The sequence below is a fragment of the Hylobates moloch genome, unplaced genomic scaffold, assembly GCF_009828535.3.
Source record: "Hylobates moloch isolate HMO894 unplaced genomic scaffold, HMol_V3 SCAFFOLD_5, whole genome shotgun sequence".
Classification (NCBI taxonomy): domain Eukaryota; kingdom Metazoa; phylum Chordata; class Mammalia; order Primates; family Hylobatidae; genus Hylobates; species Hylobates moloch.
Genome location: NW_026652280.1, coordinates 146,461,398 through 146,475,533, shown reverse-complemented (window position 1 = coordinate 146,475,533; position 14,136 = coordinate 146,461,398).

Below are 14,136 nucleotides of genomic sequence, written 5' to 3'. Positions count from 1 at the left end.
AGATTTCTGAGGGGGAACAAAAAAGACTGCTATTACAAGAAAAATATGATACAAGAGCTGGTAAAGGTTTTTAAAAACAAACCGAATACATTGTTGATAATCATTGTCACCGTAACATTTCCATGAGTGATACTATGTACTAGATCATCCTAAGACCTTTTTATGCATTATCCGCTTCTCACAACAACCAAATAAGATAAGGTCTATGATCATTTTTACTATAAAGATGAAGAAATTCAGACTGAGAGTCACAAAGCAACCGTGGATGGCATTATAGTGTCTCCCTGATGACTTTTCTACTCTGCCTCATGAAGTAGAAGCCATGAGATTTGGCTGAAATTTATTCCACCCTTAAACCAGGCTGGGCTCTGATTCGTTTAAAGCTAATTAGTATAACCAGACCCATTTTACAGCTGTAGTTGATTCAAATGACCCTCCTTGCCCAAGCCAATCAGTTAATTCTTTCACCTTGGTCACAGAAAGTGATGGCCCAATTATTGAAACATTTATGAGTTTCATTTCATTGTGATTGGAAGGGACACATTCCATCCACTCTCTATGAAAAGGAAAATATGAAGATCTGATCCCCCTGGAAAGCTTTGGTAGCCTTAAGAAAAGCCACTATGAAGGTAGAACCAAAACATGCAGGGAGACAGAGCTGAGAGAATCCTGGAAAATGGAAGCCAAGTGCATGATGGAACATGCCTGAAGTCTGCCCTATCTCTATACTCCCTAGTTACACCAGTCGACAAATCCTTTTTATTGTGTAAATCAGTTTAAATTGTGTTGTCTTTTACTTTCAGCAGAAACATTTCAGAATGAATCAGCTACTAACTGGTCCAGCCAGGATTCTGCCTGAAACTAAAGGTTCCTACTAAAACTATGTAATAAAATGGGTAAAACATAGGAAAATAAAAGGAGCTCTAAAATCACAAAACATAAAAGAGATGATAAAAAGAAAAACATCAGTTATAATTATATCTTATGACTCTATAATTGATATATGTATTTGTATAATTGTGTTAGATATTATTTGTGTATAATCTATGTCCACATTAATTATGAGTTTCAGAGTCAGAATGACATAAGGGAGGAGGGCACAGCTCTGAAGCACAATGTGTAGTTTTGGATCCTGGCTCTATCCCTTTCTAGTTGTGACCTTGGGAATGTTACTTAATACATCTAAGCCTTGATTTGCATCTTTAATATGAAAAATGTAATGGTACTAATAGCCATAGGAGACAAATTCCTAGACAGACAGGGATACGTCTTTAGTGAAACTCGACCTTCAAGCCAAGGACAGTCTAATGCCTGAAAACAGAGCTACCATTTCTAGATAGAATCCATGGACCAGAGTGAGAATTTCCATCTCTGTCTTACCCACTATCTCTTTATTTGATTTTTCTGAATGATGCCCTTTAACTAATCGAATGGTGCCTTTTCCAAGCCCATCCGTACACCAATCAGAATGTACTCCCCAATTCTAAGCCCATAAAAAAACTCAGACTCAGCCTCACAGATGGCTACCCACTTTCAGGTCTCCCGTAGTTTTTGAGAGCTTTACTCTCGCTCAATAAATTCTCCTCTGCCTTAACTCTTTTCCAGTGTCTGCGTACCTTCTTCCTCTTGGTCACTACACAAGAGCCTGGAACTCACTGAACTGTGGGAGTGAAAGAGCTGTAACTCTCCTGCTCTCTGATCTATGGACAGGAGGAGGAAAAGAGCTGTAACACTCCTGCCTTGCAAACTACAGTGGTTAAAAAAAAAAACAAAAAACAAACAAACAAACAAACAAAACACAAAAGTACCATCAAAAGTTTCTGGTGAATATTGAATTACCTAAAACATGGAAAGTGCTTACAACAGTGCCTGCAACATAGTAAGATAGTAAGAGCTCAACAAATGTTATTCATTTATTTTCATAATTTGGATTGATAAATTACCCTACTGAAAAATAAATACTTTCAGATTGAATTTAAGAGCGTTAATAAAATCTCTTGATGCTTACAAGAGATGAACAAGACAGCAAATAAACTTCAATGTTGAAAATAAGAACAATATACAAATTCTTATCAAGGAAATCTCAGGGACCCTGTAAACAGTCGTTCTGTTCAAATTTGTTGTTATTTCTTTAATGGAAGGCATCTAGGCAATAAGAAAACTGGAACGTTAAATCTATCTACTCTTCTGTTTCCAAAGCTCAGAATTATATTAACTTTACTGATCCAACTAACAGGAGAAGTGACTTTTTGTCATTTATAGAAAAGCATTATAGATAATATTTAGGGGATTCACTAAAATAACAAGACACTCTGTCCAATTGCCTGTTGGTATTTGAGTGCCAGTGTAAAACCTAAAATCATTTGTTTAAAGTTCAAACAGTATAACAACATGACTTTAAAAGTTGTTACCTCACATTCCAAGATCAGAGATCCTACCATCTCTGGGGCCTGCCAAAAGTCGATGACACAGTCATTTCAGCAGAATCATTCACTTGATTACATAAAGGGAAGACTGGGAAAGAAAAGATGGTGACTTGAGAGTGCAGAGTGCCTGAAGGAAGACCATTGTGCTTCTCTATCTGCTGTGATAAAGGGGAGAGAGGGACTCTTCTCTCTAGTAAAAGATCTGCTTCTTCTGGACTTTGGACACAAGCTTAGGAAAGAATTGGCAGAGCTGAGAGAGAGTGTCATTAGCAGAAGCGTGCATTTCCACCATGTGGTTTGAAAAGTACCTATGAAATTTGCTGGGTTTGATGGACACCACTGAGGGGAGCCTGACTTGAAGCATCTTACTACTGCCCCTCCTGGAACCACTCTGTGCATAGGAATACTCGACTGATGACAATGAGTGATTTATGACACAACTGAAAAGAGAAGGAAGAAGTCGAGCCTATGCTGGGAATTCTATGCCCAGAGTCTGCATAGTGTACAGCTTTATAAAACCCCTAAATGTGTCTGACACAGAATTTTCATTTGGACTCGCAGCCTTAGGAAGGAGCAACAGCTTGCAGAAATTCTTGTGATATTTTCAACATACTTTAAGTGAGACCCTGAAAATTTGCTACTCCCCCAATAATATTACAAATTATGAAGTCATGACTCATCTTTTCCATTATATAGCTTTATGAAATTCACTTAAAGATAATTATTTAAAAGCGTGGTTAGTAGGTAAGAATATACAAAGAAGATATTATTAAATGGTTTAATTATATCATAAATCCTTCTACAGTTTAGGAATGTTATTTTTAATTAGCAATTCATAGACATGACTGGATGGTGAGAACCAAGATCATAATGCCAGCTGTGTTTGGCTAGCATTAGATGTGATCTTCTGTTGATCTTGGTTTGAGCCTTAATCTTATCCTCCTTTGTTGCTATTGGATAGTAAAAGCACCATAATGTTGATTGTGCCAAAAAGGAATATTTAAACACTAACACTGCTCAAAGGTCTGAGAACTTAAGCTAAAAAGATTATGGTTCTTTTTTTCCTCTCTTTCTGGCATTTGGTTAAATAGCTTCTAATTACCCAATTTGGGAGAAGTTCTGAAACCATGTCCCAAAGAGTTAAAGCAACCAGTGACTAATAGAAATTCTTGAGTTTGCAGAATGGTGGATAAGAAAGGAAACAACTTGCTAAAACACTGAAACTCCCTCCGCTTATGAGATAAAAGAACTGGCTGAAATCAGTTTGGTCAACTGGAGTTTGTGCAGAAGTAGCTTGCTGACATCATAGCCTGAATTTGCATTACATGTTTCATACCAACTCCCTCCAGAATTTGCAAATGCAAATGAGTTAGCATAAAAAAAGTAACAGTGCATGCCCAAGGACTTTCCAGACCTCTCCTTTCCTTCCACTAATAAAACCTGATAATCTCAGAATCCAACCCCTGAATCTTTCCTCATAAGAATATAGTCTTGAAGCTAGCACAGGGAGACAGCTCGGAGCTTGACTCCTGTCTCCTCGGGAGTGGACTTTCAATATAAACCTTTTCTGTCCTCAAAAACCTGGTATTGGCTTCTAGCATATTCAGCAGCAAGCCCCTTTTGCTTGATAAAGTTCCAGGATCCTTCCTGCCAGAGGTTTTGCGTGTCCCTCTTTTTCCATTGCTTCTCTTAGCCCCTAAAATCTGTTCATCTCATTAACTCTTACTCTATTTTTCAATTCTAAAGCAATAATATATTTAAAGAAACATTCCTAGCCTTCTCAAAGGCATTCGTTTTTCTAACGTATACTTTAATAGAACAATGTACTTCTTCCTTTCATCTCTCTCACAACATAAGTTTACCCTAGTGTGATTTGTTGATGAATATCGGTCACTATACTAGGTTGTATATTCAAGTCATGTGGAGAATGTGTCTGTTTTCGTTCATGATGGTGTCTACATTAAATAATCCAATGTGACAAGAAATATTTGTTCAATGAATGAGCTCCCTGATGAATGGATAAAATGATGCTCTGATATGTATGAATGTTGATATTATACACACTTATCAATTATATGTACTGTAAATAGCATGTAGTAGCATCTCAATGAGTGTTTGCTTATTGGCAGATTTGACTATCAATCCCTGCTCTGATCTCCTTTTGGGATTTGATTATATTCTTTTTACCCCTTCCAGCTTTATTAAAGTATAATCGACAAATAAAATTGAATGCATTTCTAGTGTACAATTTGATGTTGTAATATGTATATATTGTAAAATTATCAAATCAAGCTAATTAACGTAGCTATTATCACACATTGGGGGGCTGAGAACATTTAAGATGTATTTTCTTTGCAATTTTCAAGTATATAATGAATTATTATTAACTATAATCATCATGCTGTATAATAGATATCTAGAACATATACATCCTGTCTAACAAACTTTGTACTCTTTAACCAACATCTCTCTATTGCCCCTCACCCAGCCCCTGGTAACCACCATTTCATTTTTTGCTTCTATGAGTTCAGCTCTTTCAGGTTCCACATATAAGTGACATCAGGCAGGAATCGTTATTCTGTGCCTGGCTTATTTCACTTAGCATAATGTCCTCCAGATTTATACATGTTGTCTCAAATGGCAGAATTTTCTTCTTTCTACATGCTGGATAGAAATGGCAGTATTTCTATATGATGTCTCAAATGGCAGAATTTCCTTCTTTCTATATGCTGGATAGAATATAGAAAGAAGGAAATAAAAAGATAGCATGTGTATATATACATACACACACACACACACACACACACACACACACACACACACACACTAGATTATCTTTATCCATTAATCCAACAATAGGCCAATTTCATATCTTGGCTATTGTGAATAATGGAATAATGCTGCAATGAATGTCAATATGCAAGTATCTCTTCAAGATCCTGTTTTCAATTCTGTTGAATATATATCCAGAAGTAGAATTGCTGAAACATACAATTATATTTTAAATTTTCTGAGTAACTTCCATACTGTTTTCCATGATGGTTATATTGATTTACACATCCACCAACATTCTACAAAGTGTTCCCTTTTCTCCACGTCCTCATCAACACTTATTTTTTAATAACAGCCACTCTAACAGGTTTGAGGTGATATCTCAATGTGGTTTTAACTTGCATTCTCTGATGATTAGTGATGTTGAACCTTTCTGTTGGCCATTTTTATGTCTTTTTTGTTGTAGAGAATTGTCTATTCAGGTCCTGTGCCCTTTTTGCATTGTTATTTATTTTCTCACTGTTGAGTTGTTTGAGTTCCTTACATATTTTTGATACTAGCCCTAGTCAGATGCATGGTTCACAGATATTTTCTTCTATTACATAGATTGTCTCTTCACTCAGTTGATTGTTTCCTTTGCTGTGCAGATGCTTTTAATTTTGATGCAATCTTTTTTGTCAATTTTTACTTTTGTTACCTGTGTTTTTGGGGTTATATCTGAAAAATCATTTTTTCCACACCAATGTCAAGAAGATTTAAAAAAATTTTTTTTCTCATAGTGTTATATGTTCAGGTCTTACTCTTAAGTCTTTGATAATTTTTAAGGTGGTTTTTGTATATCGCGTATGATAAAAGTCCAATTTTATTCTTCAGCACATTGATATCTAGTTTTCCCAACACCATTCATTGAGGAGACTCTCCTTTCCCCATCATGTATTCTTGGTATCTTCCTTGAAATTCAATAGACCGTAAATGAGTGGGTTTGTTTTTGGACTTTCTATCCTGTTTTATTGGTTGATATATCTGTTTTTATGCCAGTACCATGTTGTTTTGTATACTATAGCTCTGTAGTGTATTTTAAAATAATATAGTACAGTGCCCCCTACTTTGTTCTTTTTATTCAAGATTGCTATGGCTATTTGGGTTCTTGTATGGTTCCACATACATTTCAGTATTTTTTCTGTTTTCTTTTTTCTGTTTTTTTTTTTTTTTCCTTTAAAATGCCACTGGAATTTTGATTGAGACTGCATTGAACCTGTATTTGCTTTAGGTAGTTTGGACATTCTGGCAATATCAAATCTTGCAATCAATAATCCAGGAATATCTTTCTATTTATTTGTGTCTTCTCAATTTATCTCATCAGTATGTCATAGTTTTCACTGTTTAGATCTTTTATCTCCTTGGTTAAGTTTTTTCCCAAGTATTTTTTTATGTTATTAAAAATGAGATGGTTTCTTGATTTTTTTCATCTAGTTTGTTGTTAATGTATAGAAATGCTACTGATTTTTTATGTTAATTTTGTATCCTACAACTTTACTGAATTTATTAATTCTAGCTATTTTGTGGTGGAGTCTTTTTTATGTATGAGAAAATGTCATTGGCAAACAAAGACAATTTTGCTTCTTCTTTTTAAATTTAGATGCCCTTCCTTCCTTCCTTCTTTCCTTCCTTCCTTCCTTCCTTCCTTCCTTCCTTCCTTCCTTCCTTCTTCCTTCCTTCCTTCCTTCCTTCCTTCCTTCCTTCCTTCCTTCCTTCCTTCCTTCTGTTCTATCTTGTCTCTTCTTTAATTGCCCTTGCCAGAACTTTCAGTACTCCGTTGAGTAGAAGGAATGACAGCAGACATCCTTGTTTTGTTCTTGATGTTACAGCTTTCAGCTTTTCATCATTAAGTATGATGTTAATCATGAACTTCTCATGTATAGCTTTTATTATGTTTATGTACATTCCTTCTATATCTAATTTGTTGAGAGTCTTTATTACAACAGGATGTTAAATTTTTTCAAATGCCTTTTCTGTACCTATTTAATTTATTCTTCATTGTGTTAATGTGATGTATCACATTTAATTGGTTTGCATATACTGAACCATCCTTGTATCCCAGTGATAAATCCCATTGATCATGGTGTATGATCCTTTTAATGTGCTTTTGAATTCAGTTTGGTAGTACTCTATTGAGGATTTTTACCTTTTTGTTAATCAGGGATATAATCCTGTACTTTTCCTTTTTAGTAGTGTCCTTGTCTGGTTTGGGTGTCAGGGTAATGATGGCCTTGAAAAATGAATTTGGAAGTATTCTCTCTTCTTCAATTTTTTGAAAGAGCTTGAGAATAATTGGAGTTAATTCTTCTTTAAATGTTTGGTAGAATTAACCTATGAAGTCATCAGGTCCTGGGTGTTTCTTTGTTGGGAAGTTTTTGAGTACTGATTCAATCTCCTTACATGTTATCTGATGGCTATTCAGATTTCCCATTTCTTCATAAATTGGTTTTAATAGGTTTTACGTTTCTAGGAATTTATTCATCTCTTCTGGATAAATTGGGTTATCCAATTTGTTGGAATATAATTGTTTATAATTGTCTCTCATGATCCCTTGTATTTCTGTGTTATTGTTACAGGAAAGGGGTCCCGATCCAGATCTCAAGAGAGGGTTCTTGGATCTCGTGCAAGAAAGAATTCAGGGTAAGTCCATATAGTAAAGTGAAAGCAAGTTTATTAGAAAAGTAAAGGAATAAAATAATGGCTACTTCGTAGACAGAGCAGCCCTGAGGGCTGCTGTTTGCCCATTTTTATGATTATTTCTTGATGATATGCTAAACAATGGGTGGATTATTTATGCCTCCCCTTTTTAGACCATATAGGGTAACTTCCTGATGTTGCTATGGCATTTGTAAATTGTCATGGCACTGGTCGGAGTGTAGTAGTGAGGACGATCACAGGTCACTCTCATTGCCGTCTTGGGTTTGGTGGGTTTTAGCCAGCTTCTTTACTGCAACTGGTTTTATTAGCAAGGTCTTTATGACGTGTATTCTGTGCTGATCTCCTGTCTCATCCTGTGACTTAGAATGCCTTAACCGTCTGGGAATGCAGCCCAGTAGGTCTTAGCCTCATTTTACCCAGCTCCTATTCAAGATGGAGTTGCTCTCGTTCACAGGCCTCTGACAGTATCAGTTATAATGTTTTCTTTTTCATTTATAATTTTATTTCTTTGAGTCTTTGTTCTGTGTTTCTTAGTTAGTCCAGCAAAAGGTTTGCCAACCTTGTTTATCTTTATAAAAAACAGTTTACAGGTGCTGGCCTGGGGGTTAGGATTGCAGGGGCTGCCCTGGAGCCTGGGCCACAGGGGCGGGCCTGCCACTGGGGTGGGCCTGGAGGCTTGGTTTGCAAGGGCCAAACTAGACCCTGGGTCTGCTGGAGTATGTAGGGAAGGGGGCTAGCCTGGATCCTGGGCTCACAGGGGCCAGCCTGTTACTGAATGGGTCTGGAGCTTGTATTCATGGAGAGTGGTCTAGAGCCTGAGTTTGTGGGTGGTTAACTGGACTGAGTTCTGTGGGGGCTGGCCTGGTGTTTAGGTGGGCCTGGAGGCTAGGTCTTTAGGATATGGCCCATCACTGGGATTTTTTGGACAAAACCTAAATCCTGGATCTCCTGAAGCATGGGGCTGAAGAGGTGGGGCTGAAGCCTGTAACTGTAGGGGCTGGCCTAGAGATGAGGCCGTGGGTGCTGGCCTAGAACATGGGGTTGTGGAGGCTAGCCAGGTGCAGGCTTTCATGAGGGCAGGCCTGGTGCTAGGATCCACCACAAAGTCGGGTTCTCACTAATTCCACTCTCCTTCCCCTACAACACAAAGCATCCCTCTCTTTGAGCGATGCCACCCAGGCTTGGGGGAGGAGTGATGCTGGTAATATGAAACTCTTTTTCCTGTCCTCTTCAATGAGTCTTTTCTTATGTCTGTGCTCTACTCAAGTGCTGCTATCTCTCACCATTTAGCCCTTGTGAAGATATTTTCACACATACTTATTCAAATTGATGTTTCTCTGAGGAGACACTGAAAGTCCAATTCGGCCATCTTGCTCTAATTACATTCTTAATTGGATTTTATTTTCCTTTATATTATTTGTCTCATAAATATAAGCATCACCTCACCACTGAGTCTTATGTTTGAAAAGGCCCTGTGATCCCCTAGTGAATATGACTCCGATGACTAGAGAAACACCAGGGTCCTTTGTGTCATGCAGATTAGATAAATGACATGGACATACGTGAAGTGGTTTTAAGGAGCCGAAAGTTTAATAGGCAAGAAAGAAGAAATGCTCCCCTTTGTACAGAGAGAGGGGGTCTCCAAACCGAGAATAACCCCAAGTGCTGTGGAAGCAGTCACTTAGATTGGAGGCTGGAGGAGGTGGTCTCTAGTTTGCATAGGGCCCAGGGGATTGGTTTGACCAGGTGTGTCATTCACGTAGCCCAGGAAAAAACTAGCCCTCCCTCCCTAGCCTTTTAATATGTAAATACAGGTCACCATGATGGTGTCATCTGGAGGCTGCCATGACACCCGGCACACATGGTGACAGGGAGAAGGCTGCTGCCATATTGGATGTACCTGATTTTCTAATCACCTGCATTTACATATTGATGCTTGCTGGTCTGGTTTTTCAAGCCGCTTTCTGTTAGTAAAGAAAAGCTCTGGGAGCTGTTTTTATTAAAAGAAAAAGCCTTACCAAGGACTCATTTTACCTTCTCTATCTACCTAAAATAATTTCTTAATAACTGTGTAACACTAGTAGTCCAAAAAGTGCTTACTGAATTGAATTGGTTTCATTTACCTTTTTTTTTTTTGCCTCTGTCATTTCAAGGTTTTTTTTTTTTTATCATCGTGTAAATTACATTACTATAAAAAAATACAACGTTTTTCTTAAAAAAAAAATTCTTCTGCATTTGACCCTTCTGAAGGTCTTATAGGCTTTATGAAACTTTTAAGATTAATATCATTGTTTTTTCATACTGGTTTTCATTTTCATTCTCTTCATAACCACTATAAAACAAGTAGAGTTCAATTAAGGAATGTATGTTAAATCTGAACTCTGACAGCTTTCAGAACTATTCAGGTTAAAATAAATGAATAGAGGCAAAATAAATGTCGTACTTCAAAAACCCATGTTTTGATCTGAACTAAACATTTTGCACTTTTCCAGCCAGTTTAGTATAAAAACTAAAGTTTTTCTAGATATGATTCTCTTCTGCATAAAAATTTTGGTTTAATATTCATTCATCTTACTAAAATATAATCAAATAAACATCATTCATTTTTACCATAAACTTTAAATAATACAAAGATATTCATCAGATATCTTTCATAGCTATAGTGAAAATGTCTGACAGTTTTGCAAGCAAAATACAATGCTGCATATAAATTATATTACTGCTCATGTTTTATTTGAAATATTCATAATATGCGTTTTGTAAATACAATATGCAGTACAAGAAAATGACAATATTGTAATTGGACTTCTATGAAAAATTTTGCCTCTGAACATTTTACATGAAATCAATCTTTCCTGAATATTACTGGAGGTTAAGAAGACTAATTTGCTCATCTTCTTTCTTATTCTGGAAAGTGTATTATGTAAGACATTACTGTCACTCTTTGACTTCACTTTAATCAATAACCTGGTAAAAAAGTGTAGCACAATTATAAACAAATATTCTTTACTTTTTACAGACCTCATGCTATGCGTAAGCACACACAAATATATGTACTTCAATGTTTCCTATTAGATTGTTATATATTATCATTGCAACTTAAAGAAGGTGGTTTTAATGTAAATATTGTGTAAATATTGTGAGAATATGATGTAAGCTTTAAGTTTGAGGGACATATCATTACTCTATAAATAAGTGTCATTATTAATGATACCTCACCATAATGCAAATATTATCAGAAAGTTGCCTTTATGTGAATAACGGAGTAAAATGAATCTTGGGGCAACAAATAATTTAGAAGAAATATTATTAGGGCGTACTGGGTCATTGAAAGAGAACCAAATTAAATAAGATTTTCAGTATTTTTTTCCTTGCCATTAGTAACCTTTTTAGGTCAAGAAGCATGATTTCCAAGTGAAGGTCTATTATAAAAGCTATTCACATCTGATTGGCAGGTGTTAATTTTTTTGATTCAGTGAGTCAGATGACAAGTAGCAATACAAACGCTTTTGAATTTCTTTGCAGTGTTTCAAAAGAAAAACAAAGTAGATTTTTTGAAATTAAAGCCAGCCTGTATTGTTAGATGTTCTTAGTAAATTTTCAAACTATCAGAATTGGGGATATTCTAGCATTTCATATATTTTTCCTAATGTTTTACAACTAAAACATCAAAGTGATCAAAAATTTTCCCCTTCTAAATGCTTGAATTATCTTCTTAAAATAAATAAAACTTTAGAGAATGCCTGTCAATTTAGGAAGAATACAGTCTGTGGGACCTGGAAAAAACATAGATAGTATATCTGCTTGGACTTTTGAAGGAGACTATTCATAATTTCACATTACATATGAGAAATATTACAATGCCCATTTATTCTGCCAAACCACAAATAGTTTGAAGCATGAAGTTATGAAATAATAAGAGAATAATTTGCAACATGACTTGATATCACCTATACACTTTGAGATCAATGAGTTATTTCCTTTATTGAGTGAAGTTTGTTACCCAGCCCAATCAACTTATCTTTATATATAAAATGGTAAAATATAAAACATTTCGAGTGTGTGATGGCAAAAAAGACCATCGAGATTTTTAAAACTAGCTTTCGTTTATAAACATCTGCAGCTAAAGAGGAATGGAAAGGAGTGTTCACAGACTGAAAGCTTGGTGATCGCCACAGTCCAAATACTTAATACAAAGACATGATAGGCTTTCTTATGCTTCATTCTAATTTAGAGCCTCCTTCTAGAAATTCCTTGTAGTCAGCGAGGTAGAGGGGCCTCATAATGCTCAGGTAATACAGAGAGCAGAGACTTGTGACACTGAGAAGGGATGGGTGGATCTGGCAATCATACGTTAACAAACTTCATAAAAGCCATTCGGGAGAAGTGCAGAGAATCAATATTTGAAAGAGTTCAAGTTTTATAATAAAATGTTAATGTTTTATCATTTCTTTGAGACTTGAGGATTTTTTTCTCTGATTATTATTACATTGAATGTATGTAAGAGTTGAATTCTTCATTATTTGCCTTCGTTCTCGTCAACTGAGAACCTTAAATAGCCAAAGAATACCATGATCTAGAGTGTTATTTTTTCTGATATGGCCTTCTTAGCATGTAGTTGAAACATAAAACTAGCTTACTGAAATTTGTAGTATGATGAAATGGTAAAAACAGGTGAAAAACTAGAACTCATTAGTTGAAACACCTTTTTTTTTTTTTAACAGATAAGAAAATACCGTCTCTGTAACTGAAATGAATAATGCTTACAGTGCTTATGAGAATAAATTGGTTTACCTGTAGTGAATTTGTTTATATTTAGCTATCAAATAGTATATAAATTACTTGTTAATACAAAAGAGTTTTCAAGATAAAACTAGAAATAGACTCACATCTTTCTCTTATTATGTTATTAATATGTTAAACATGGAATTGAACAGTGTTTCATTCAAAGTAGAAATTAGTGTGACTGTTGGAAGCTCCTTTTCTTTGCATATATTGTATGTTGGTAGCTAATTAAATCAGATTTATGGTATTTTACAGTGCCCCTATAAAAACACAACATATAAACATAAATTTATCCTAAGCAAATAACACTAAGATATTTGTTCAAATTTGTAAATCTAATAAGCATAATCAAGTGAAGAAAAATATCAGAAACAATCTGCTCATTTACCCACTGATAAAACTCTTAAGAGTGTTTTGAGAAGAAGTAGAATTATTTTATTAGAAAATATTAGGAAGATAACTCTACTTTTAGGTAACAATAAAGAAATGAAAAATGTAGCTATTGAATGCAAAGTGGCCAGCTTAGAAGTTTTATTTTGTGTAAATAAAAACCAGTCCTTGGTAAGCTTTAGAACTTCCTTTCCACCTCTCAAAATCTATGTGCCAAATATTCTTCTGAGCATTGGGACCCAAAAAGGAAACAAAAAAGTTTAGTGACTCTAAACTAAAACAGTCTATAATGTAATAGACCAAAAAACATTAATCAATAATTTTGCAATAAATAATGTAATCAATTATGATTGTATGAAAACATATGCATATATATGCAAATCACAATAAGAAACAATATCTGCAGCTGTGAAACTGTGTAATAGGCAGGGGTTAGGCTTAATTTATAGGTGACAACTGAGATCTCAATGAGTTTTATCGCAAAGAAGAGGGGAGTTATAGTAAGGTCCGAGCTTCTAAAGAGAATTTCAGGTGCAAAGTTTGAAGTTATAAGAGAGTTTTGTACATCGAAGAGTAGATTAAAATATTCTGCAGAATATTGAATGGCATAACAAGAAGCGTTAAGATAACTGGAAATAGCATACATACTGACATTTCTAAACAAACAAGGTATCACTCATCAGACACATTCGTGTCAATTTTATTACCTTAATTTTGCTGCATCCTTCCCTGGCTCTCGGTTTAGTTATCTTCTATTGCTACATGTCAAAGTCAGATTCTAGAAAGCCCAGTGGATCTAGATGGCAGAGGACCCTGCTTCCTTTAATAAGCATGCACACTTTGATTAATCAAATCCCTTCCTTACAATGAGATCCTAAGAAGAGTTTTCTTTCCTGGGAATAGAACAGAAATCCCAAGAAATCTGCACAAATTGATATGTACATGTTCTATTTTTTTCCACATTTATTCATAAATCAGTATTTTGGTAGATATGTGATTCAGAAAAAAAATTGAGGACTAGATTATTGATATTGTACCTATTGGATCATAAATGTATACTGTTTCC